Consider the following 24,127-nt stretch of genomic DNA (forward strand, 5'->3'; position numbering starts at 1 on the left):
TCACCCTAGTTTCACATTCCTACTTGCAATTCCTGATTAACAGCCACTCTGGAGACCAGCCAGACATAGACCTACAAGTCAAGTTAAACTCTTCCCAGTTCATATTTCTTACTCAAACTTTTCATAGTTCAGGTAACTACTAAAATAATGGATACCAGACTCTTGCTTTTTACCCTTTGAAAAATACACATTTCCCAGTCCACATGCCAGCACACAGATCATCTCAGCCCAAGCTGGGATGAGAATTGGTTTTCTTTCTTTCTTTTTAAAAAAAAGTTAGTTTCATACATCTAGTTGATCTCCATGGGTTGCTTTTAGTTTTTGACTTTACTTTTTTTGAATTGGGAAAATATAAATTGGGGTTTTTGTCCCAAAGCATATCAATTGTTTACACAGCATTTCTGAAGACACCTTTCCCAGTTGCAGCTAACAGGCAAGAATTTTTTCTTCAAATTCTTTACCTGTTGTGAGTTTCTTCTCCCTTCTATTTGTTAACTTTGAAGAAGAAAATTGCATTTTACCAGAAAGCAATGGGAAATGGGCTCTCAGCACCATGTCTCCCCTTCTGGCTAAGAGGAGAATTTTTTCAAAGACTCTCTTTGCTCATTTTCCCCCTATGGAGATGGCATAATTGATCCAATTGGTAAATTTGGAAAGAATAGCTGGGTCAAATTCTGTTCCTCTTTCATGTCACCTTGAACTGCCTTCATGGGTAAGAGAGGGAGCTAATCTAAAAGTTGTGCACTGGTTCATATCTCCAAAGGCACTCTCCCCACAGGACTTCAAACTGACTTTGGATTTAATAATAACATAATAAGAAGTATGTAATTATTTCTTCTTCTTGGGAGAAAGTTCTCTCGGGCCTGAGGGACTCCATGACGGGAATCAGTGGTAATGGACATGGCTTCATAAAACCAAAATGTCTGCTAACACGATTTCATGGAGGCCAAAGTACTGAGCAGAGTTCACAGCTATTGAAGCTGCCACCACCCAACCATTGCTAAGAAGGTACAAAGATCTCAAGTCACCTTCTCTGACCATTAAGCCAATATGGATACCAATGCTTATGTCCCATACATGGGAAATGCAGGTGCAAAATTAAGGTCTTGTGGGATCATTTCTGCCCATCATATTTAAGTTCAAGGATTGTGACTGTGGGACAACTGGCTTTAACCTAGTTGACACCCTTGTGAGGCTAAAACTTCTTAAAGACCATTACATTTCTGGTACCATCTTTGCCAATACTAATTGAGGAAATGCAGAAGGTCTGCAATATGTTGGGTTTTCTTTTCTATTCAAGTTTTGAACAATTTTAGAAAATAAGAGTTAGAGGATGAAAATACTGACAGAGACTAAGTTGGAGTGAACAGCCAGTCTGGAAGCCAAGTGAACTTAAGGAGCTACTGAATTTCAGAATTAAACAGACTTATCTACCTGGTCACATCAGGGCTGGACCAGCAGGCTGCTCTGTCCCCTGTCCTGTAGAAGCAGCAGAGGAGCCTCATTAAAAATGTTCCTTGCAGGTAGCTCCCCTCCAGAGGAAGAGCAAGAGCTAGGATGAGCAATGCTCAATTGCTATTCTTTCCCAATGGAAAGGTGAAAAATCAGAGAAAAATTCACTGCCTCATAGGAACCAAGAGTGGGAAAATGGCATTTCCATCTACCAAAGTCCAGTAGAGCCTAATTTCCTTATTTCACATTTTAGATCAATCTATAAAGCATTTTATTGTGAGTTATTCCCAGGAGCTTGCTTCTTACATTTTAGATTTTTGCAACTGTTCTAATTTTACAGTACAGGGATTCAGCACCAGGACTGTCGCAAGATGAGGTCTTGCCTTTGCATGGCTTAACTCAAACAACATGTACATCATTTTCTGTTGTTAACACTTCAGTGTAGACCATTTCAGATTGCAATGTCAAAAAACATGAGGTCCTCCTTTTCATGGGTTGGGCAACCACAATTTTTTAAATAGCCCTCAAATCCAGGGATATGCATAACTAAGCAAGAACATCACTTTTGTCATTTGTCAGCTGGGAGAAGATTTCAAAATCATCTTGTTCCCCCTCCTATTCACCTATATCTCCCAGGTTTTTCCACATATACTCATCTCTCCTTCAGTAGTCATATATTCCCCTACCTTCTCAACCTCACAACTTTCGTCCACAACAAGTAGATGCATTCTATTTTTAATATATGTACTTTCATTTTTGATAAGATAAAATAAGCTATAGATTTTTTTAAATGCAATTGATACAGCGAGCTTACCCTCAGTGGAGTGTGTCTGCAGAGCTGTGAAACAATGGAATGATGAGTCAGTGACAGGTAGGACCATTAGTTGATGTCCATCTGGGCCCCTCCACCATCACACATGACACCTGCCATGGTATTTGCTGAGCTGATTTTCCAACATTGTGAAGGTTAACCAATTTGATTGCTTAAATTTTATTCCTATGTTGTTGTGGGGTTTTTTTTCCATCAGTGGGGCTTGGGGAGAAGATTAATGCATAAAAGTTTAAATTTCATAAAGCATGCCAATTTTCCTCAAGTTATGAGAGACTTTGAAAGGATATTTTTAAAAACTTTTTTTACAAGATATTAATTCTCAGTAAATGTTTATCTTTAATTTTAACCTGAAACTAAGTTTGAGAAATTGTAGTCCACATGGATTTTGTTTTTACAAAACTCATCAAGAAGGCTTACAGAAATCTGTGCTGATTTAAAAAAAAATCAAATGATGAAATTGCTACTTAAACTCTGAGAAAGTCTGGAGTGTTTTATTTATTATGACCCCATTTACTGACAAATCTCCAATTGGTTAAAATCTAATTTAAGTAAATGCAGAATTTGTTACATGTCCTAAACCTTAAAAAGGAAGATAAAGGAAGAAAGGAGAGAGAAAGGAAGAAAAGGGAGAGAAGGGAAGGGTAGAAAAGGGAATGGAAGGGAAAAAAGAGTGAGAGAAAGAAAGTGTGGAGGAAGGTCTATGGCAAGCATGTCAAACTCATGGCCCACGGGCCACATGCCTCCTTTATTTGATCCGTGTTAGCCTTTGAGTTTGCTTTCTCTAGACTACGGACTCTCTGAATAGCATTCACAACAAATTACACTTAACTTGAAAAACCCAGGGTTACAGACAATGACTGCTCCAGAAGTAGAAAATTCATGTATCATTTAAGGCAGCACCCTTACGAATCTGCACATGCCCAATCCCCAGTTGACCCTTAAACTATGTGGGTTTGAACTCTGCAGGTCAAATACAAATAATTTGCGAATTAAAGGGACATGCACAGCTCAAACCATGTTGTTCAAGGGTCAACTGTATTAGAATAAGGTTAGGGAAGGTCACTGAGCTGGAGTTCTTTGTAAATGCCTAGATGATGTCTCACAATTAGGTGGCCTCTCCATAGGGGATCAGTCTAGACATCACCAACCATCGTAGTGCTTCCCTCTCCATCTCCCTACTTTCTCTGTTGAACCTCACCTCTGCCCTCCTTCACCCCCAAGGAAAACAAGCCCTGCAGATTAGAACAAGTACAAATTAGGCCTTATAGCCTCCACCTGCCTCTCTGATGCTCTCCAGGCCTTTGTTTTTCTTTCAATGACTCCCTAACACATTTCACAATTTCCTTATGCCAGGCCTGGAGGTCAGACAGGAAAGGATTCTTTTCAATGAGACCTTGGACTTGTCTTGCTTCACCAGGGGCCTTCTGCATGTCACCTGCAGGAGTAGGCCTGGTGCAGTGGAATCAGCTCAGCCCCAGAGAGATTTGAGCTCAAATCCTCCCTCTTGATTTTACTAGCTGTATAGTCGGTCCATACTGCAGTCAGAGTTTTCTCTCCAAGATGCAATTTTGACCCGGTTCCTGCCCTCCTTAGAACTCTTTAGTGGCTCACGATTACTTGTTAGACAAAGGCCAAATCTTCATTCTGGCTTGCAGGTTCTGCAGATTCTGGGCCCCTACTCCTCCTTGAGCTTCTTCTTATACCATTCTCTCCTTGACATGGCTAACACCTGCTCTATATCTTCATCCATGCTTATATTCCCTCTGCCTGTGACACCTTACACTTTCCCTTCCCATGATCATTTTTGCTGTTTTTTTCTTTCTTTCCTTGGCTTAGGTACCACTTCCTCCTGGAGTCTTCTCTCATGCCCAACTCTGGGTCATGTGCCTTCTCCCCATGAGCTTCCAATGCACCCTGCACCGTCCTCACCAATGGCTCACCATCCTGTATTATAATTGCCTACTTACATATTTGTATCCCTCCATAGATTGTAAGTCCCATAGGGCTGGATCAAGTTCATCTTGCTTATTTTATAACCAGTACCTGCACCTAGTAGGTACTCAATAAACAGTAACTCTCTGGTTATTATCATCACTGTAGGGATGGGTTAAGTGGGTCACTTTGGATGAGGCTGAAAACCTAGCAACAACTTCTATCAGAAAAATCGAACAGACAGACTTGCAAAGGCAAAGATTTCTTAAGTCAGGGTTCCCTCGAGGTCTGCATGGAAGTGATTTTAGCTAGTGAGCAGGGACAATGGCCTGAACCCAGAGTCAGTGCTTCCCGGCTTCCTGTGCATTACAATCACCTGGGAGAGCTTTAAAACTTACTGATGCATAGGTCCTACCTACAGAGGTTCCTGTTTAATTGTTCTGGAGTGCAGCCTGGGATGAGAATCTTTGCAATCTCTCCAGGTCTATTAGTTCCCTGGAACTGCCACAACAAATTACCACAAATTGGGTAGTTTAAAGGGACAGAAATGTATTTTCTCAGAGTTCTGGAGGCCAGGCGTCTGAAATTAAATTGTGGGAGGTAGTAGGGTGGAATCTTTCCTTACCTCTCCAGCTTCCGGTGGGTGTAACGTTCCTTGGTATCTTGGCTGGTGGCCCTATCACTCCAGTCTCTGCCTCCATCATCTCATCACCTTCTCCTATGTGTGCCTGTTCTCCTCCATGTGGCTCTTAAAAGGACTCTTGTCATTGGATGTAGGGCCCACTTAGATAACCCAGCATGATCTATGTCAAGACCTTAACTTAATTGCATCTGAAAAGTCTTTGGTCCAAGTCAGGTCACATTCACAGGTTCTAGGAATGAGGATATGAACTTATCTTTTACAGGGACCAACATTCAACCCCAAACACCAGTAATTTGGATTTATGGCCACTCTCTAAATAACATGCACACATTTATAGGTGAGCTCACTCAACTGTGCCCAGGCTTGAGTGGGAATGGGCCACTTCATTAGCCAGGTGAGAATGATCATTTTGGGACATTCCTTATCCTGATGAAAGAGGAATAAGAGGTTAAGGATGAATGGTGAAGAAGTGCCAGGAAAGTGAAAAAGAGGAAATGCAAAGCAAAGATTTGATAACTAACTTCTCTCTGTTCTTTGTTCTTCCGTATTCTCTCCTTCAGAATTATTTTTCTTTCTATACTTGAATCTCCAATACCAAGACTTTCCTTACCTTTTTTTCTTTCTTCTTTCTTAGTTGAAGCATTCTGCCTTAGACTGAATATGTAGTCCTGTCATCTCATATTGTTTTTCACCGACAACCATGCCCTTCATTTGTTCAGACTTTTAGGCAAAGCCATGGAAAGGTTTTGGGTATGTTTTTTGTGTGATCAAGATATTCATAATTATGATCAAGGAAAGGCTGCTCCTCTTTGAGACTGGCTGAGGGCGGAAAGTCAGGTGTATTTCTATATTTCATTGAAACCAGAGCTACCTCCTGCTGAGTTTGAATCCTTTAAACACTAAAAAATGGAGAAAGACATGGAATGTGTAATTCTCATGAAATCAGAGAGTCTTCCTGCTTCTCTGTTCGCTGTTTACTTTTCGAAAGTCATTTTACTTTTAGCTCTTATCAGATATAACTTTGAAAGTCTAACAGTGATTATCACATTCTGGAAAGAGATCAAGAGGGTTGGGACAGAATGCCCGGCTGCTTTTAGATTGTTCCTCCTTGCCATCTTTTGGGAACCAAACATCATTAGGAGTTCTAATAATTACAGCACAAATAGTACTTTCATGGTAGCCCTTCAGCAACCTCCTTGATGGGAAATGTCTCGTCCTTAGAATAACATAATAATGTGAATTTTGAATGAGGCGGCAAGAATGTGGGTTTTGTTTGGCCTGAAAAAAATAGACGCTGCTTTTTTTTTTTTTTTTAAGCGGAGGAATGAAAGGCTGTTGGATGCTGTTTAGATAAGAAGTAGGAGGGAGAATATACTCATTAATGCATTGTGCAGTCTGTCCAGCATGTGGGCTAATACCCCCTGACTGCTGGCACCAAATCGCTTCTGCTATTTTTTTTTTTGAGAGAAAAAGAAAATATCCATTCTGCCTATTTTAACTTTATTGTCTCATTCTTATTCTAATCCCCCAATAAAAAGGGCAAAGTCCTTTCTGCTGATTCAAGAATTTTTGCAATTTGGAGAAAAACCCTATTCCCCCCACCTCCCATTTCTGATGAGATGATGAGCAATCCTGGTAGACTAATTTAGGTAACTTTTCAGGTGTTCTTACTGAAATGAGAATTGCCAAAAAAATGCGAAAAATGCTAGCACTTATCAGAAATGCAAATGTGGCATTTGTTCAGCTTAATGTGAATACCCTTGCCCAGGCAACAACAGAAGAGACAATTAGAATGCAGTCATGGTTCCAAAAATTCACCCTTTCTTCCAACTAATATGACATTCTTTCAAAAAGAAAAGAAAAAAGGGGGAGATATATGTGGTTTTGCTTCAGTTACCAACACAAAAGTGCCAATTGGGTATGGGTTTTATTTTAACTAAAAAAAAAAAATCTGTTATTGTGCAAGTATCGTCAGAACAAAGTAGCAATAAAGGAATTTTATATCTGCACTGCCTTCATTACGGCTGGGTTTTAAGAGCAGTGGAACATAGGTCACCCCATGTTAGGAGTTACTGTGGGTGTTAATTTCCACTGAGGACTGCTATGTTTATTGCCCATCATTTTTTCAATGATTTTATGCCATCTTTTGGGAGAATAAAATAACTCTGTAGCAGGCATGCATGTAAATAAATTAAGCATTAAGAACCAGTAACTTGTAATCATCTTTCTTTGAGAATGTACTAAAATAGTTGCAATCAGTGAAATGGACGAGAAATTGCATTAAATTGCCTTTGCCCATTACAAAGCATTCCAGCTAAAACAAGACTCAGGGTGTCAGGGATGTCTGAAGGGAGAGAAGAATGCAGTTGTCTTCTGGGTGTGTTTTGGACTACAAAAGCACGCTGGGCAAATAATGTATGGGTCACTTATCCTTCCCAAGTGAAAGTATCTATGATTGATGAACAAACAACAATGAATGAACTCTTCAGCCCTGTATTAACATTTGCCTCATTTAGGCATCCGAGTCTCCTAGGCCTGAGAACCATGGCAAATATAAAACCAATTGTGTCCTTGTATCATAATGCCTCTTTCCACAATGACCATTTTAATTATTCAGATGCTCCTTTTAAAAATTAAGATTGATTGGGAATAAGAGGAGAAAGTTTGATGCAGAGATGTGGACTTTTTTTCTTTTTTAGAAGGAAAAATGAAAACTGGGTAGTATAGGGAAGCATTTTCTTCACTTTTACTGAATTCAAGGTTGGACCTCAATAGTGGAGATTGTCTAGCTAGCATCTTTTCCAAAGTAAACAGTATGGTGCCTTCCCAACTTTTTCCAATTTTTAGTTGAATAGGGGTAAATTTGACCTCCCTGGATGTGTGCTTTAGTCAAGAGATATCTGGAGCCCATCGTCTTGATTTCTAATGCATGTGAGCCACTTTATTTGGGGGAAAATCTCAAAGCAGAAGAAAAAATATATGTTTCAATCATCGCCAGACTGTGATTCAAATTCTGAACAAGCTTTTTGTCTTTAGGTTTTTGTGGTATATATTTTTTTATCCTGTCTGAGCCTTTTTTTTTCTTAGAGATAAATTGAACGTATTACACTCATGTCATGCTAATCTTCTGGTACAATGTCTAGCATAGTATTTGCACAATTGATGGATGCTGAAGATGGTAGTCTCATAATTCAGGAAACTGTCAGTCAAACTGCTGTTCTTGAAACAGTGCAGCTGACGTACAGCTAATGTTTACTGAGCTTCTATGATAGATGCTTTCATGTATGTCATCTCATTTATTTCTTACAACATTCAAGGTATTCTGTATAATTCCCATTTTGCAGTCAGACAAAATGAAGTTTAGGAAGTGGATGACTTGCTTAGAGACAGAGTAACTACCAGTTGCCAGGCTGGAACTTGGATCCAGGTCTTCTCATTTCAGGCTGGGACCCTTTCTCCTACCAGCATTCCCTCCGCCACGTGTGTCAGCAAAGTTAGGAGGGCTAAACATAAGATTTGAAAAATGAAGACTTATTTATGGCTGACACTATGATTTACTCAGTAATTTATGATATCAGTCAGAGGATATAGATTTCTTTGGATATAAATAACAGAAATCCAAATTGCACTGGAGAATTGTGAAGAATCCGAAAGAGATTTTTATACAAAAAGGAATACTGTACAGAATCCAAAAGGGGGAATTTGTTGACCCCAAAAGTAAAAGAGTTCAGGAGAATCTGGTTGCAGGCAGAGGTGGATTCAGGGACCCAAGCAAGTTCAATGGCTCTTGGCTGTGTTTCGTCCCTCTTGACTGTTGGCTCCATCTCTTGAAGATTCTCCTCCACCTGCTGGCAATATGGCAGCCAGCACGTCCAAGGTAATAGCTCCACAATGGAAGTAAATAGCCTTTCTTCCCAACAGGAAAAAGTTTCCAGCATGAAGTCTCATTCAGCACTTTGGGTCACATGCCCTTCCCTGAACCAAGCACTCTAAACAGGTTAGCTGGCCAGCACAGGTTCATACACATACTCTTGGAATTAGCAGTAGACTTCAGTTGGCCCAAATAGGATAAGCAGAATGGTGAAGAGATTGCCCAAAGAAAGTTTCTAGAATTAATGGGAATGAACCAAGTGATGGTTACTCTCTTAGAAAGAAAACTGAGAACCAAGTCTCTCATCGACAAGCTATGTGATCTGTGCCATCCCAGTGTCTGTTAAGAATTAGGGCTCTGGTGCCAGACAGACTGGATGAATTCTGGCTCTACCATTTTTTAGTTGTGTGACTGAGCAGGATACATTATCTCTCTATACCTCTGTTTCCTCATCTGGAAAATGACACAACTCATAGTTTTAAGGAAAAGATTAAATAGGTTAAACCATGTACATATACATAGTGTTAGAAAAAGGATTGGCATCTAGTAAGTGCTCATTAAATGTTATCTGCTGGTCAATATTTTTATTTTTTATTTTTTTAAATTTCTTTATTGATTAAGGTATTACATATGTGTTCTTATCCCCCATTACCCCCCCACCCCCCTACTTATGCCTTCACCCCCCTGTTGTCCATTGGTTAGGCTTATATGCATGCATCTACACAATGGAATACTATGCTGCAGTAAAAAAAGAAGGAATTCTTACCATTTGCAACAGTATGGATGGAACTGGAGAGCATTATGCTAAGTGAAATAGCTAATATTTTTAAATTATGATGGCTCAGCTTCCTCAAATTTGACCCAGGACTTTGCTTTCATTGACTAACACACAGAATGAACACGAGAACATACATATGATGACATGCTGAAAACATGGAAGGCATTCTCAACTGTAATTGCATTTACAGGAACATGATGCTGCTCCCTCATGGTACCTTTTTCAAATAAAATTTATCTGACCATACCTTTGAAGGGACCTTATTAGAGTCATACCATACTTGCCATTTTCCAGTGAGCTTCTCAGCACAACTTTGCTGATGATTGCTTGGTTTTTACTCTGAGTGAGAAAAGGGGAGCCGTTGCAGGTCAATGTCCTCTACTCAAACCTTCTAGTAACATCCTCTCTTATCAGAATAGTCTAACCTCATCATAGCCTAACAACCCTATATAATGTGGCCTCCTAACTTCTTCTTGTCTGATTGCCTCACATTCTACTCTTCTCTCATTGGCCTCCTTGATCTTTCTGAAATATGAACATGCTCTGTATATTACAGCCTCAGGGTCTTTTGTATATACTTTTAACTATTCCTGGCCCATTTCAGTTAAGTTATCTGGGCAAATGTCACCTTGTCTATGAAGTATTTTCTAATCTACTAGACATAAAATAACCCCTCCTGATGCTTTCTATCTATTGAATCTTGCAATAGTTTTATAAAAGCTCTCATCTTCACTTGCTATTTTATAGATTTACTAGAGGCCCAATGCAAGAAATTCGTGAAAGGGGCTTGGCCCTCGCAGCCCTGGCTTTGTCTGGAGTGGTCGTCTGGAAGGACATCCGATCTAATTAGCATGTTATGCTTTTATTATTATAGATGCATTCACTCATGTATAATCTGTTTCCACTAACTAGAATGAAGCTCCTTTAAGGAAGGACTATTGTCTTTGTTGTTTATGGCTATGTCCCAGTACCTAAAGAGAATGACCATAGTACTAGATATTCAATAAATATCTGCAGAATGAATAAAATAAGAGACATAAAAGTCCCTGGTGCAAAGCTTGGAACATAATCAGTATTCAGTAACTGTTTGTTTAAAAATACATTTTCAGCTAATCCCTCAGTGAAATTTAGTTGATAGTTATTAAAAGTTACTGGAAATACTATCCAGCAGTTGTACTCTTAGGTATTTACTCAACTGATTTTAAAATTATATCAACATAAAAATTTGCAAGTGAGTATTTATAGCAACTTTATTCATAAGTGCTCAAAGCTGGAAGCAACCAGAATGGCTTTCAATATATAGGTGAATGGATAAATTGTGGTACATCCAAATGATTGAATGTTACCAAGCAACAAAAGAAATGAGCTAGCAATCCACACAAAAAAGATATGGATGAATCTTAAACGCATATTGCTAATTGAAAGGAGCCAGTTTTAAAAATCTACAACTATATGGCATTGTAGCATTGTGGCAAAGGCCAAAATCTGGTAATGGTAAAATTATATATTTATATAATTTTATATAAAATTATATATTATATATATCAGTGTTTGCCAGGGATTCAAGGAAAAAGGGAAGGAGGGTTGAATAGGTGAAGCATGGGGGATTTTTTAGGGTGGTGAAGCTATTATGTAAAATACTGTAGTTTGGGTTACATGGTATTATATATTTATCAAACCCTATTGAATTTTACAGCATAAAGAATGAATCTTAATTTTTGCAAATTATTTAAAAGTCATTAGGAAGTCAGGATGGAAAGCAGTTGTCACAAAACAATTTTCTAACTGTAAGCAACCTCACTGGAAGGGGTGGGGGAAAGGTGACAACCAAAGTAACTTTGGAAATGAGTGGAATGTAAAATTTAGGACAAAAGAAATTGTAGATGAGCACTGTAATCTGGCTGATAAAGTTGTATTCCACAAGGCTATCAGTTAGCAATTCCAATATTACTATATGTGTGGACTGGAAATGAACAATTAAGTAAATAGATGGTGGATGATAGAAGCCAAATTTATCACTGGTGGGGTGGAAGAGATTAGGATAATCCATGATGCAATAAATCAGATTTGGAAACATCATTATAAAATCATATTTAACTTAATATAGATATGACATATGGTTACATATAGAACTATTTATAGATATGTATGTATCTGTAAATATATGAACACATATATTTTCTTTCTCTCCCAGCCTAGAGATGCTAGAAGCAATAATGCCCCAGTAGCAATGAGCACATCCAGTGGCCAGATGTTGGTTTCTAATACCATTCTCCACTAAAAAGAACAAAAGCTCCTTGAGGAAATGGCTTATTCTGGGAATAGGACAAGAGCTATCCAGGACGAGCCTGGAGCATCTTATAGTACCAGAAAGTCAGTGCTAAAATAAAACAATAAAGCAACAACAATAAGAAAATAACCCAACACTGATAGGGATATATCAAAGGAACACGAGGACCAACTGAAAGACATCCCAAGTTACCAACACTGGAATACTTTGAGCAACAAAATAAAATAGTATTAGATTATAACCTTAAATATTAAATAAATACCCATGAGCCATGTTTATATAAATCAAGGATTGAATAAATAAATACATAAATAACAAAGAATAGGCAAATTTCCCAGCAGAAGAATTCCAAAGAATTTTAGATATTTCACCCTCAAGAATAGGAACATAACTCTCAAATCCTTAAAAGCAGCTGCACACAGTGGAGAAACCTGACAAACAGGACCTCAGCCAGGTGACCAAGGTCAACAACCTCAGTGATAAATCATGTTAATAATATGTACCCTTGAAGTGATATGATGAAAACAGCACTTCTCCTCTTTGGTCTTCCTCCCTCAAACTCTTAACCACAGACTAATTATGAGGAAAAAAAACTTCAGACAAATCCCAAGAGAGGGATATTCTACAAAATAACTGACCAATATTCCTCAAACTGTCAAAGTCATCAAAACTAAGGCTAGCCTGAGAGACTGTCACAGCCAAGAGAAGCCTACAGAGACATGATGATTAAATGTGATGTGGAATTCTGCATGGGATCCTGGAACAGAAAAAGAACATTAGGTAAAAATTAAGAAAATCTGAATAATGTATGCAATTTGGTTATTACTCATGTATCACTATAAATTCATTAATTGTTAAAAATCTATATGTATAAAAGCCTAAGCAACCATCGCAACCGAATAGACTACCAAACAGGCTGTATGGGGTGACCAGGTCGGCAGGGGGTTAGTGAGGGACAACCAATTGACTGAGCAGTGGGCTGCATGGGGCGACCAGGCTGGTGGGGGCGTTAATGAGGGATGACCAAACAACTGAGCAGCAGGCTGAAAAGATGGCAGTGCCCACAGCCAATAAGTAGGGAATATGCTAATTGACTGCCATGCCCTCAAAGGTGGTGGCACCCACAGCCACAAGATGGCTGGCAGGGAAGAGCAGTTGTGGATGATCAGGCCAGCAGGGGAGGGCTATTAGGGGTGACTGGGCCAGCAGGGAAGGGCAGTTGGGAAGGACCAGGCCAGTAGGGGAGGGCAGTTGGGAGCGATTGGGCCAACAGGGGAGCAGTTAGGCATTGATCAGGTTGGCAGGGGAGTGGTTAGGGGGTGATCAGGCTTGCAGGCAGAAATGGTTAGGGACAATCAGGCAGGCAGGCAGGTGAGCAGTTGGGAGCCAGCAGTCCCAGATTGTGAGAGGGATGTCTGACTACCGGCAGCCAGACATCCCCCGAGGGGTCCCAGATTGGAAAGGGTGCAGGCTGGGCTGAGGGACAACCCCCACCCCCAGTGCACAAATTTTGTGCACCAGGCCTCTAGTACTAATATAAGATATTAATAGAGGTAAAACTGGGTTTGGGATTTGTGGGCACTCTGTATAATATTTGCTTTTTTTTTCTGTAAATCTAAGACTTTTATAAAGTTTACAGATATTAGGGAAAAGTTACTGAAGATATAATCCCTGGATAAAGAGCACATCAAATAAGGTGTGGTGAACAGAATAAAGCTACCTAAAGAGGGGGATACAGGTATTCAGGGTCCTCATCTTTAACTTGAAATAATGAATGGTTTTATCTACCTTCATTAAGCCATTCATCCAATACAGACCTGTGCTGTGAGATGAGCCACGATGGTGAATTATGAAGAGGTATGTTCTCTGTTCTTAAGAATCCAATGAGTGGGGAACACAAACACTACTAAAATGGCCATTTCCAGTGGTAGGAAGTTCCACAAAGCAGAAGTACACAGCACATGATAACATACAAAGGGACACCTGAGTCCATTGGAGAAACTAAGAAATGTGTCCCTGACTCAGTATGAAAATCACAGTTGTAATATATGTGCCACATTGCGAGGGCAGAAGAAGACTCGAGCCGTTCACCTCACAAAAGTACTCTTTTGAAATTTCTTAGCTTTATTTTGTCTGTGGCAGTAAGCCTGAACGAACTGACTATTGTGCAAACAACCTTAATTTTGTTTAGTTTTTTTATAATTGTTGTTTCATCATAGGCAACTGCTTCTTGTCTGAAGTAAAGAATTTGGAAGATTTTAAGACTACCTGACAGGGTTGCTTCATGATAACAAACGGAACCATGAAAATGTTTGAAGTGTGAGTTGTGGTTTCCTCAGGGTTGTTGTGTTTTCATTATTTTTTTTAATGGGCACCCCCGACCCCTTCCTAATGATTTCCCTGATAGATAAAAACTAATTGCTTGTTTTTGAGGAATGAAAAGAAAGACTATCCTAAGGCTGCTTTCCTCATATTTGGTGTGAATCTGACTAATGTCTAGTCTAATCCTTGAGGCATTCTTAAGAACCAGCCTACAAATCAAGAAAGCCTTTAACCTCTTTCCTTTGCTCATTATGTAAATCCTATTTTTTCAGCTTTCCTTTTCCCCCCTTCAGTTGAAATGCTTACTTCCCTCCGCTTTATTTTTCTGAATGAGTTTTCTTCCCTTTTGTCTTTTTCCAGGATGGATGTAATTATTACTTGCATGGGGGGGGGGGGGAGATTAAAGAGGATATATTAAACCTATTAATATGTTTACCTTCCTACCTATTTAGAAAGTGGCGAGAGACAAGGAAAATAAGATGAATAAGAAGTGCTTTCTTAATAATGCCATGGAGCTCACAGTAATGGCAAAATCTCTTCTGAGCGTTGAGTGGTAATCTGGCTATATTGTTAAAGTAGAGTGTCCAGCATTCTAATATTTGCTATGCAACAACAGCCCCAGCAGTATATTAATTATAACTTGAGAAAGTAGCACGAAGGTCTAACACACAGGCACCATTTTCCTCCGGGCAGGATGAAACGGTGTTCGCATAGAAATAAATTAATCCTCAGACTCAGTACTGACCTTTGCCCTCATTTTCCTTCCTGGTTTTATGCAGGAGGAACTAAGCAGGTTAATGTCACAGCACTGGCTGTGATTATTTTTAGTTTAAACAACAGTGTCTGCCCGTGATAAATGCATGTGCGAGAGAGATTTCACCCCTGAGAGCAGTTCATCTTCTCTTTCGTGTGCCATTTTCCCTTTAGTGCCCCTCAAATGGGTTCTGAGCACACAGATTACATTATCCCATTAAAGGGCGGGGGTGGGTAAACTTCAAAGCGTTCAGCATTAAGATGCACCTGCACTCTTAGATTTGGACTTGAAAGCGAGCTCACATGAACTATCACCAAAGCTGTGATGGAGACACCTAATGTCGTTGTCAGATTCCTCTGAATAGGTTTTAAATGAGGCAAACTGAATGCAGGACTTCCGGGCTTCTGCATTATCCTTTCTAAACTGATCCTGCAAAGGAAAAGAATGGCTTAAAATGTTTCAAAATGATTTGTTATAAAAGTGTAATTATAGCAGTACCCACAGCCAACCTTATATCTAATCTTGTCCATTTAGTCATTAAACAAGAAAAATGTATGTAAATTGCAGTTATTGGCATGTAGAAACAATGCTATATATTATTGTTATCTTATTTATTGGTTGATTCCTTCATTTATTCTTTCAACAAACATGCATTGGGCTTCCACTATATCCAGGTACTGTGCAATTAGGTGAGTTCACAATAGCTCCAGCCACCAGGCTGTGAACTGAAGGGACTGACATGTGTCATTTCTGGGCCTATGGCTGTAATCACTGGTGCAAGACTCTCTGGAGCTCTCTTCCCCAGCTGGGGTAACAGAGAGTCATGTGCCTCATATGATTCAGTTATAACAGGGGGATATTGTCAGCCTGGGTTCCTGAGTGTGGCTCTCACTAACCCACAATGGGCATGTACAATGAGTCAAAAACAAACCTTTATTGTATGAAGCCATGGGATTTTGAGATTCACTTTTTGTTGTATCATAACCTAGTTTTTATTGACTAATAGAGTAGTTAACTGCCTAACTAGTATCCATGTTGATGAGTTGCCATTTACTAAGTCCATAAGAAATCCTTGGAGGTAGCCGAAACCGGTTTGGCTCAGTGGATAGAGCGTCGGCCTGCGGACTGAAGGGTCCCGGGTTCGATTCCAGTCAAGGGCATGTACCTGGGTTTCGGGCACATCCACAGTGGGAGATGTGCAGGAGGCAGCTGATCGATGTTTCTAACTCTCTATCTCTCTCCCTTCCTCTCTGTAAAAAATCAATAAAATATATTTGAAAAAAAAATCCTTGGAGGTAGCTATTATCAGTCTCACTTTACGTAGAGGTGAGGAAACTGAAGTTCAGAAGGTCAAGTAACTTACTCAAGCTCATATAGTTTATGAGGCAGAAAAAGGCATTGGATTATAGCCCCATGGCCATGAACATGTTTCCTATGCTCTAAATATCTTAATTAGGGGCTACACATAGGAACAAATATCATTTACAGTATCACAAAAATAGCTACTAATTTATCCATGCAATTCAAACTTGTTCAGTACTTATAAAACATAAATATGCTTATAGGCGTGCATCCTGAAGAGTTCTCTACAAAATTCTGTATTCTCAAGATGTTAATAAGAATGAGTCTGTGGTCAAATAATTTTGTGAGACACTCTATACAATTTGTGTAAGACCTAATTTAGGTACTCATTCAGATTCATTTAACTTCACCTGTCCCTCAGCTGTCACCACTGTCTCTATTGCTACAGCTGCCACTATCTGGTCGATCTGCATGACCAGCTCTTTTGACAAGTATTGGGCTCCAGCAAGACTTCCATCTCTCCTGCTGCTGCGGAGTTGAGATAGTACACAGATGTGTCAGCAGGACATAGTGGTGCTTGCTAGAATGAACTGATACTGCATGGCAGCCACATCAGGAATGTGCCTGATGCCCTCCCAGTTTGCAGAGCTGCAGACATATACCACAACTGGCCACACACTTGGTATGGAGGAGAGGTTCCTGGAGTGTGGATATGCAATGATTTCTGGGCAGTACTAATGGGCTGCCTGGTTGGCTAATGAACTGAAAGAAACAAGATAGAAGAATTGGTGACAAGAAGGTCAGGGGTTGAGCTATATGAAAGAATCCATGGAAATGGACCTAAACAAATGAGCTTTGATAGCTTTGGAAATAAAGAGAATACCTCTAAGAAAGATCAAAATACAGGGAACTACAGTAAACTTCCTAGAGACCTAATGTCCTCCAGTTGCCTACCACTATAGCTCTTACCACAGTTACCTAACCGTTCCTTTCCTTAGTACAGAACTCATCTACATGAATCTGAAATACCAGTTTATGATGTTAATAAAGTTATTGCATCACCCTGCCAAAATGGCATTTCCATTTTAGAAAAGTTCTTCAGAAGTTTAATATCAATGAATGGGTATGTGAGTGGTTTTCACTACAGCAGCAAAATAGTAGAAGAAAAATTTCTGATAAGAGAGATCATGATGCCATTTGCATCAAAGCCATCACCTTGGCCTGAAAAAGACCAATTCTTCAGTGGAATCAGTATCTCCCAAGAATATATCCATCATCCCCAATATACAGGTGTCTATTCAGAGATACATTGAAAACTCTTGAAACTGCACTAGTCCATGTAAGGACTAAAATGTTTGTCAGAGGTAGGAAGGGTAAGGAGATATATGCTACTAACAGCATTTCCTGAATCCTTATTCCTCACCAGTGTTTTTCTGGGAACTAAACATCCCTGAAATTAAAACAGTAATTCTGTAGATTAATGTGAAGTACCCTCAGATGACCTGGACTTGAATCTTGGCTGTGCTGTTCAGTCAATAGGAAACACTAGGGAAATAGTTAAATCGAAGTCTTAGTTCTCTCATCTGCAAATTGGATGTAATAAATAGTACCCACTCTGTATATATCATCAAGTTATCATGAATTTTAATAAGATAATGGTTCTTTCATTATTTGTATAATCTTGGGCAAGTTAAGTAAATTGTCTGGGTCTAATTTTCTCCATGTCATCTCTATATTAGAGACTTAGTTGGGGTAATCACCAAGATCCTTCTAGCTCTGGTATTATAGATATATACATATGAAAATGTTAATTGAGAAGTGGTACAGAAATGTAAATTTAATTACCCTTATCATTTATAACATTTCTATTAGCATTACTATTTTGAATGCAGTAGTTCTTAAGAATGAGGCTTCTCTAAGAAAGGAAAAAGCATGGTCCTTGATACCTTCCCCATGGGACTGTCCTCAGTGGCAGGGATTTGTCTCTGTAAAGGCCATTGGTGAAAAGCATAGAGTCTTTGCTCCTACTGCTTGAAATTGATGAGCACCCCTCCTACCCCCCACCCCCACTCTAATGACCAGAGGGGAGAGATCATCTGTTTCATGTTCTGATTTAGACACAGGAGCTTTTAGTGGCAGGTTTGAAATTAATGAACCCACAACCTCTAGAAGTCTGAAGCAGCAGAATCATCAATTCCTCATTGATTTCAAGGACAAGGAATGAAGGCTCTGCCCTCTCACCTCCTCTCCTCTTCTCTCCTTGGAGGACAGATGGAGTACCACAAAGGAAACCTGGTTTCCAAAGGGTCATAAAAATGTTCTTAGAAGTTACTGCATGTTATCATTCCTTTACAATGATAATAAATCATTTATTAAGACTTGACTATGTACTTGGCACTGGGCTCTGTTCTTTGCACATATTTCATTATTCAATCCACACAACAACTCTGTGAAGTAAATGTCACTCTTAGGCCCCGAGCACTTAGGCTTAGAAAAGGTAACTGAGAAATAAGTAATATTAACCTGTATCTGTTTGACTCCAAAGTTTGAATTCAAAGCTAGTAATTCTGAATGTCTTTGGGTCTCAGGACTGGTTTATATTATTTAAAAATTTTAAGAACTCCAAAAAGCTTTTCTTTGTGTGTGTCATATTTATCAATATTTACTGCATTAGAAACTCAAGCTGTGGAAAATTTAAAACACAAGCAAACATTCCATTCATCATTAGGGCAGTGATATTATCATGTTATTTGGCCTCTAAAAACTCCAGTGTACATTCAAAAGATAATGAGAGGAAAAGAGGCAAATAACATGTTTATGATAATATGAACATAGTTTGAACTTATGGACCCCCTGAAAGAGTTTTGGGGTTCCCCGAACCATACTCAGAAAACTGTTATTATAAATGTTCACATTTCACCCTATGCTAACATGCCTTGCACGTCTAATAGATGCTCAAAATGACATACTATGTTTTACAAATCAGAAATATCCAATTCTTAAATGCTTTATCTCTATAGTGAGGAATTCAACTCCTCTATCCCTTTTAAATTTGAGAGTTAGTCTTTATTTTTTTCTCTTCAAACAGCATTTATGGAAGGTCTATACAAATGAGAGGTGGTATTATTATTACCATCATCTTCACAACTCTCCCTCACTTCTCTTTACTTATAGAGTCCTAAAATCAAAGTGTTATCTGAAAACTTTTTTTACACTGCTTTTTTTTAAAAGAAATCTTTATTGTTCAGATTATTACAGATGTTCCTCTTTTTTCCCCCATAGCTCCCCTCCACCCGGTTCCCACCTCACTCCATGCCCTTACCCCTGCCCTCCCGCCACTGTCCTCATCCATAGGTGTAAGATTTTTGTCCAATCTCTTCCCGCACCCCTCATACCCCCTTCCCCCTGAGAATTGTCAGTCCACTCCCTTTCTATGCCCCTGCTTCTATTATAGTCACCAGTTTATTCTGTTCATCAGATCTTTTATTGACTTAAATTTTAGATTCACTTGTTAATAGATATGTATTTGTTGTCACTTTGTTGTTCATAATTTTTCTTTACCTTTTTCTTCTTCTTCCTCTTCTTAAAGGATACCCTTCAGCATTTCATATAATACTGGTTTGGTGGTGATGAACTCCTTTAGCTTTTTCTCATCTGTGAAGCTCTTTATCTGACCTTCAATTCTAAATGATAGCTTTGCTGGGTAGAGTAATCTTGGTTGTAGGTTCTTGCTATTCATCACTTCGAATATTTCTCACCACTCCCTTCTGGCCTGCATAGTTTCTGTTGAGAAATCAGCTGACAGTCGTATGAGTACTCCCTTGTAGGTAACTAACTGTTTTTCTCTTGCTGCTTTTAAGATTCTCTCTTTTTGTCTTTTGCTCTTGGCATTTTAATTATGATGTGTCTTGGTGTGGTCCTCTTTGGATTCCTCTTATTTGGGGTTCTCTGTGCTTCCTGGACTTGTAAGTCTATTTCTTTCATCAGGTAGGGGAAGTTTTCTGTCATTATTTCTTCTAATAGGTTTTCAATATCTTGCTGTCTCTCTACTTCTGGCACCCCATAATTCGGATGTTGGTACGTTTGAAGTTGTCCCAGAGGCTCCTTACACTATCTTCATATTTTTGGATTCTTTTTTCTTTTTGCTTTTCCGGATGGGTGTTTTTTGCTTCCTCGTATTTCAAATCTTTGATTTGATTCTTGGGATCCTCTAGTCTACTGTTGAATTTCTGTATATTATTCTTTTTTTAAAAAAAATATATTTTTATTGATTTTTTACAGAGAGGAAGGGAGAGAGATAGAGAGTTAGAAACATCGATGAGAGAGAAACATCGATCAGCTGCCTCCTGCACACCCCCTACTGGGGATGTGCCCGCAATCCAGGTACATGCCCTTAACCGGAATCGAACCTGGGACCTTTCAGTCCGCAGGCCGACACTCTATCCACTGAGCCAAACCGGTTTCGGCTATATATTATTCTTTATTTCAGGCAGTGTATGCTTAATTTCTGACTGGTCCTTTTCCATTTTTTTTGGCATTCTCATTAAGATCCTTGAAGTTCTCACTAAGTTCCTCTGATGTCTCACTAAGTTTCTTGGAGGTTTGTAGAAGATTCTTGAGTAACCTTATAACTGTGGTTTTGAACTCTATATCCAGTCGTTTGCTTTCCTCCACTTCTTTCATTCGTGACATCTTTCTTTGTCTCTGCATTTTGGCTGCTTCCCTGTGTTGGTACAGTGGTTTTGTGTGGTAGGTGTCCTATTGGGCCCAGTGGCTCAGCCTCCCCAATCAGCTGAGGTGAACATTCTTGGTGCACCCCTTTGTGTGCTGTGTGCACAGTCTTGTTGTAGTTAAGCCTTGATTGCTGTTGGTATCCCTGGGAAGAATTGACCTCCAGGCCAATTGGCTGTGAGGATCCGCTGTGTCTATAGTAGAAGAACTGCTGTGCTGGAGACACCCTTATGGGGCAGGACTTGCTTCAGTGTGGCTTTGGTGCTCACTGAGTCTGCCTGTTGAGTGTGTCACTTATGGATGTGAGGAGTTGAAATCTGGTATCTGACCACTGGGTACACTGACTCCTGGATCTCCAATAAGGTGCAAAGTCAGCCAGTGCCTGGGTCCACCCAGCAGGAGCTACAGCGAGATCTGAAGATTTCTCCTCTTTGGGGTTTGGAAGTTTTGGAGCTCTCTAACCCAGCTGCAGTTTGTTAGGTTAGGCTGCAAAAGGACAGGAAATTCATATGCAAAAGCTGCTGTACACAGCTTGGGTGGGGTTGTAAATTGGGCGGGGCGGGGTCTCAGGGAATCACTAGGGCGGAGCAAACAGCAATATCTGTTAGTCAGCTGTCTCTGCTTCTCCACGTTTCCCAGTCTCCCGGCCTCTGCGTCTCTGAGTCCCGTGCCCCCACAGTAACAATGATTCCTGTGAGCAGTTCTACTAGAAAGCCACCCTCACTTTCTGACCTGATGCCAGACAGTCCAGTTTCTCCCCGTAGGAGTCTGGGTCCCCAGAATCTTACCCAAAACTGGAGTTCAGAGTGTTCAGGAGCTTGTTCTCCCTTCCAATTGAAAAAAAAAAAAAAAAAACAGCATACCCAGTTGCCAGCCCGTTTCGTGCACCTCTCTCTACCTCTGCTCTTAGCGCCTCTGCACCTCCTACCCAGTCTCAATGCACTTTTTTCTTTCCTTCTAGTTTTAGAACTTCCACTCAGCCAGCTTTCCCGTGGCTCTGGATGATAGCCATTTTGTCTTTTAGTTGTAGATTTGATGTGGTTGTGGGGGGAAGCACGTACAAGTGTATACCTTATGCCACCATCTTGGTTCTCTACATACACTCTATCTGATAACTTTTTACCATCACATGCCATAAAAAGAGATGCTGTTGGATGTAGTCCATTTGTACTAGTATTTTCAAGAAGTATTTACCCAGTGTCTACTATGGGCCAGTCACTGAAGCAGGCCCAAGGTTTACAATAATCCTTGTGCTTAAGAAGCTTAAAATCTGATAGGGAAGGATAGACAAATCACAGGAGGGAATTTATGAAAACAATATGATAACTTATGAATATGGGAACACATAATAATGACACCTAATTCAGCTTTCAGAGATCAGAGAGGATTAAGAAATACATTAGTAATTTTACTGCTATATTTCACAGGGCCCATTTTTAAATTTAACTCCATTATCCAACTTGATGTCACTTTCAACATTGACTTCTACTTTTCTCCTCTCTATTTTAATGTTGAAGGTTTCTTTTTTTATATTCAGACACATTGCTTTGCATTTTCAAAGTCAAGTCTCATTGTTATTCCTTCCCTAGGTCCTTTTGTATCATTTCCCTGATATCCCTGGTATTCATAATATCTCCCAAATGAGTACCATCTGTGAATTTCATCAGTGTCTGTTCCCTAGTCTGGCTTATGAATGAAGATGTTAAATAAGAACAGACATTGTAGGGCAGCTGCTCTGTGCAGCACCCCACCAGGAGTCCCCTTGATGTTTGTGACACCTTCTCACTGGCATTCATTAAGTTTTGTTTATAGTCCTTCAGGTAGCTTTGAATCCCAAGTGACAATGATAATGTTCAAGTGCATTTAAAGTTTTGTGATTAAAATTTGAGTTAAGATGTGGCATACTTTCTGTTAAGTTCTCAGTACTGGAAAGCAGTTACTTCCATCCCTGTCTACCACCAGCCCAAAATGACTCTAGTAATAATTTAAAATACATTTTTATTGATTTCAGAGAGTAAGGGAGAAGGGGAGAGAGATAAGAACAAAAACATCAATTAAGATTGAATCATTAATTGACTGCCTCCAGCACTCCCTCTACTGGGAAGCCAGCTTGCAACCCAGGCATGTGTTCTGACCTGGAATCTAACCGTGACCTCCTGGTTCATAGGTCAATGCTCAACCACTGAGCCACAACAATGTCTAGTATTTTTATATAAACTTAAAAACCTGCATATGAAGACTACTTTATTTCCATGTACAGAATGATATAATGGAATTAAGTCTCACATTCCAATATGAGGTGAGAATGCATGATGTGATATTTTCAAGATAAATGATCAAAAATCAGTTAAAAGACTCAGCAGCGGTTCTCAACCTGTGGGTTGTGACCCCTTTGACGGTTGAACGACCCTTTCACAGGGGTCGCCTAAGACCATCCTGCATATCAGATATTTACATTACGATTCATAACAGTAGCAACATTACAGTTATGAAGTAGCAACGAAAATAATTTTATGGTTGGGTCACAACATGAGGAACTGTATTTAAAGGGCTAGAAGGTTGATAACCACTGCTCTTAGGGTCAGGGTTGGACTGTTAGTGATTACAGAGGGTTTTGGGGAGGCAGATGGCATATTGTGGGTCCCATCCATTCACGAAGGTGCAAGAGGAGTATTTTCCCCTTCACCTCAAGCCAAAGGAAAGGCTTGATTCAGAGTTTGATAACTATGCTCTGAAGTTTGGGGGATGCTATGTATTAGGATCTTTCATTTACAGTAACATCTGAAGGAAAGGAGTGATGGTGCTAGTAACCCTACTTTCTTTGGCTTACGGTGAGCAAAAATATGGGATCATGTGTAAGATATACACAAGAGAAATCCACTTGGACTCATTGTTGTCTTGTCCAAAACTGTCAAAAGGAATTCCAAAGAAAGAAGTTAAAGGCACTACTCAATTTCTATTGATAACAAATGAAATGTAAGCATTCAGCTAGAGTAGAAATGAATTCATCTAGGTCAATAGAACTATTGGTGGATATGGGGTTGGAATGGGACAACACAGAAGAACTCAAGGGTATCAGTTAGCTTTCACTGCATAGGAAAACACCCTATAACGTAGTGATTTAAAACAACCATTTATTTAGCTCATGACTCTTTAGGTCACCAATTTAGGTGGGAGTAAAACTGAACATCCTTTACAATCTAGGCTGGCCCACTCATGT

This window comes from Myotis yumanensis, unplaced genomic scaffold, assembly GCF_028538775.1.
Source record: "Myotis yumanensis isolate MYYU_CA2020_CCGP unplaced genomic scaffold, mMyoYum1.0.hap1 SCAF_3, whole genome shotgun sequence".
Taxonomy (NCBI): domain Eukaryota; kingdom Metazoa; phylum Chordata; class Mammalia; order Chiroptera; family Vespertilionidae; genus Myotis; species Myotis yumanensis.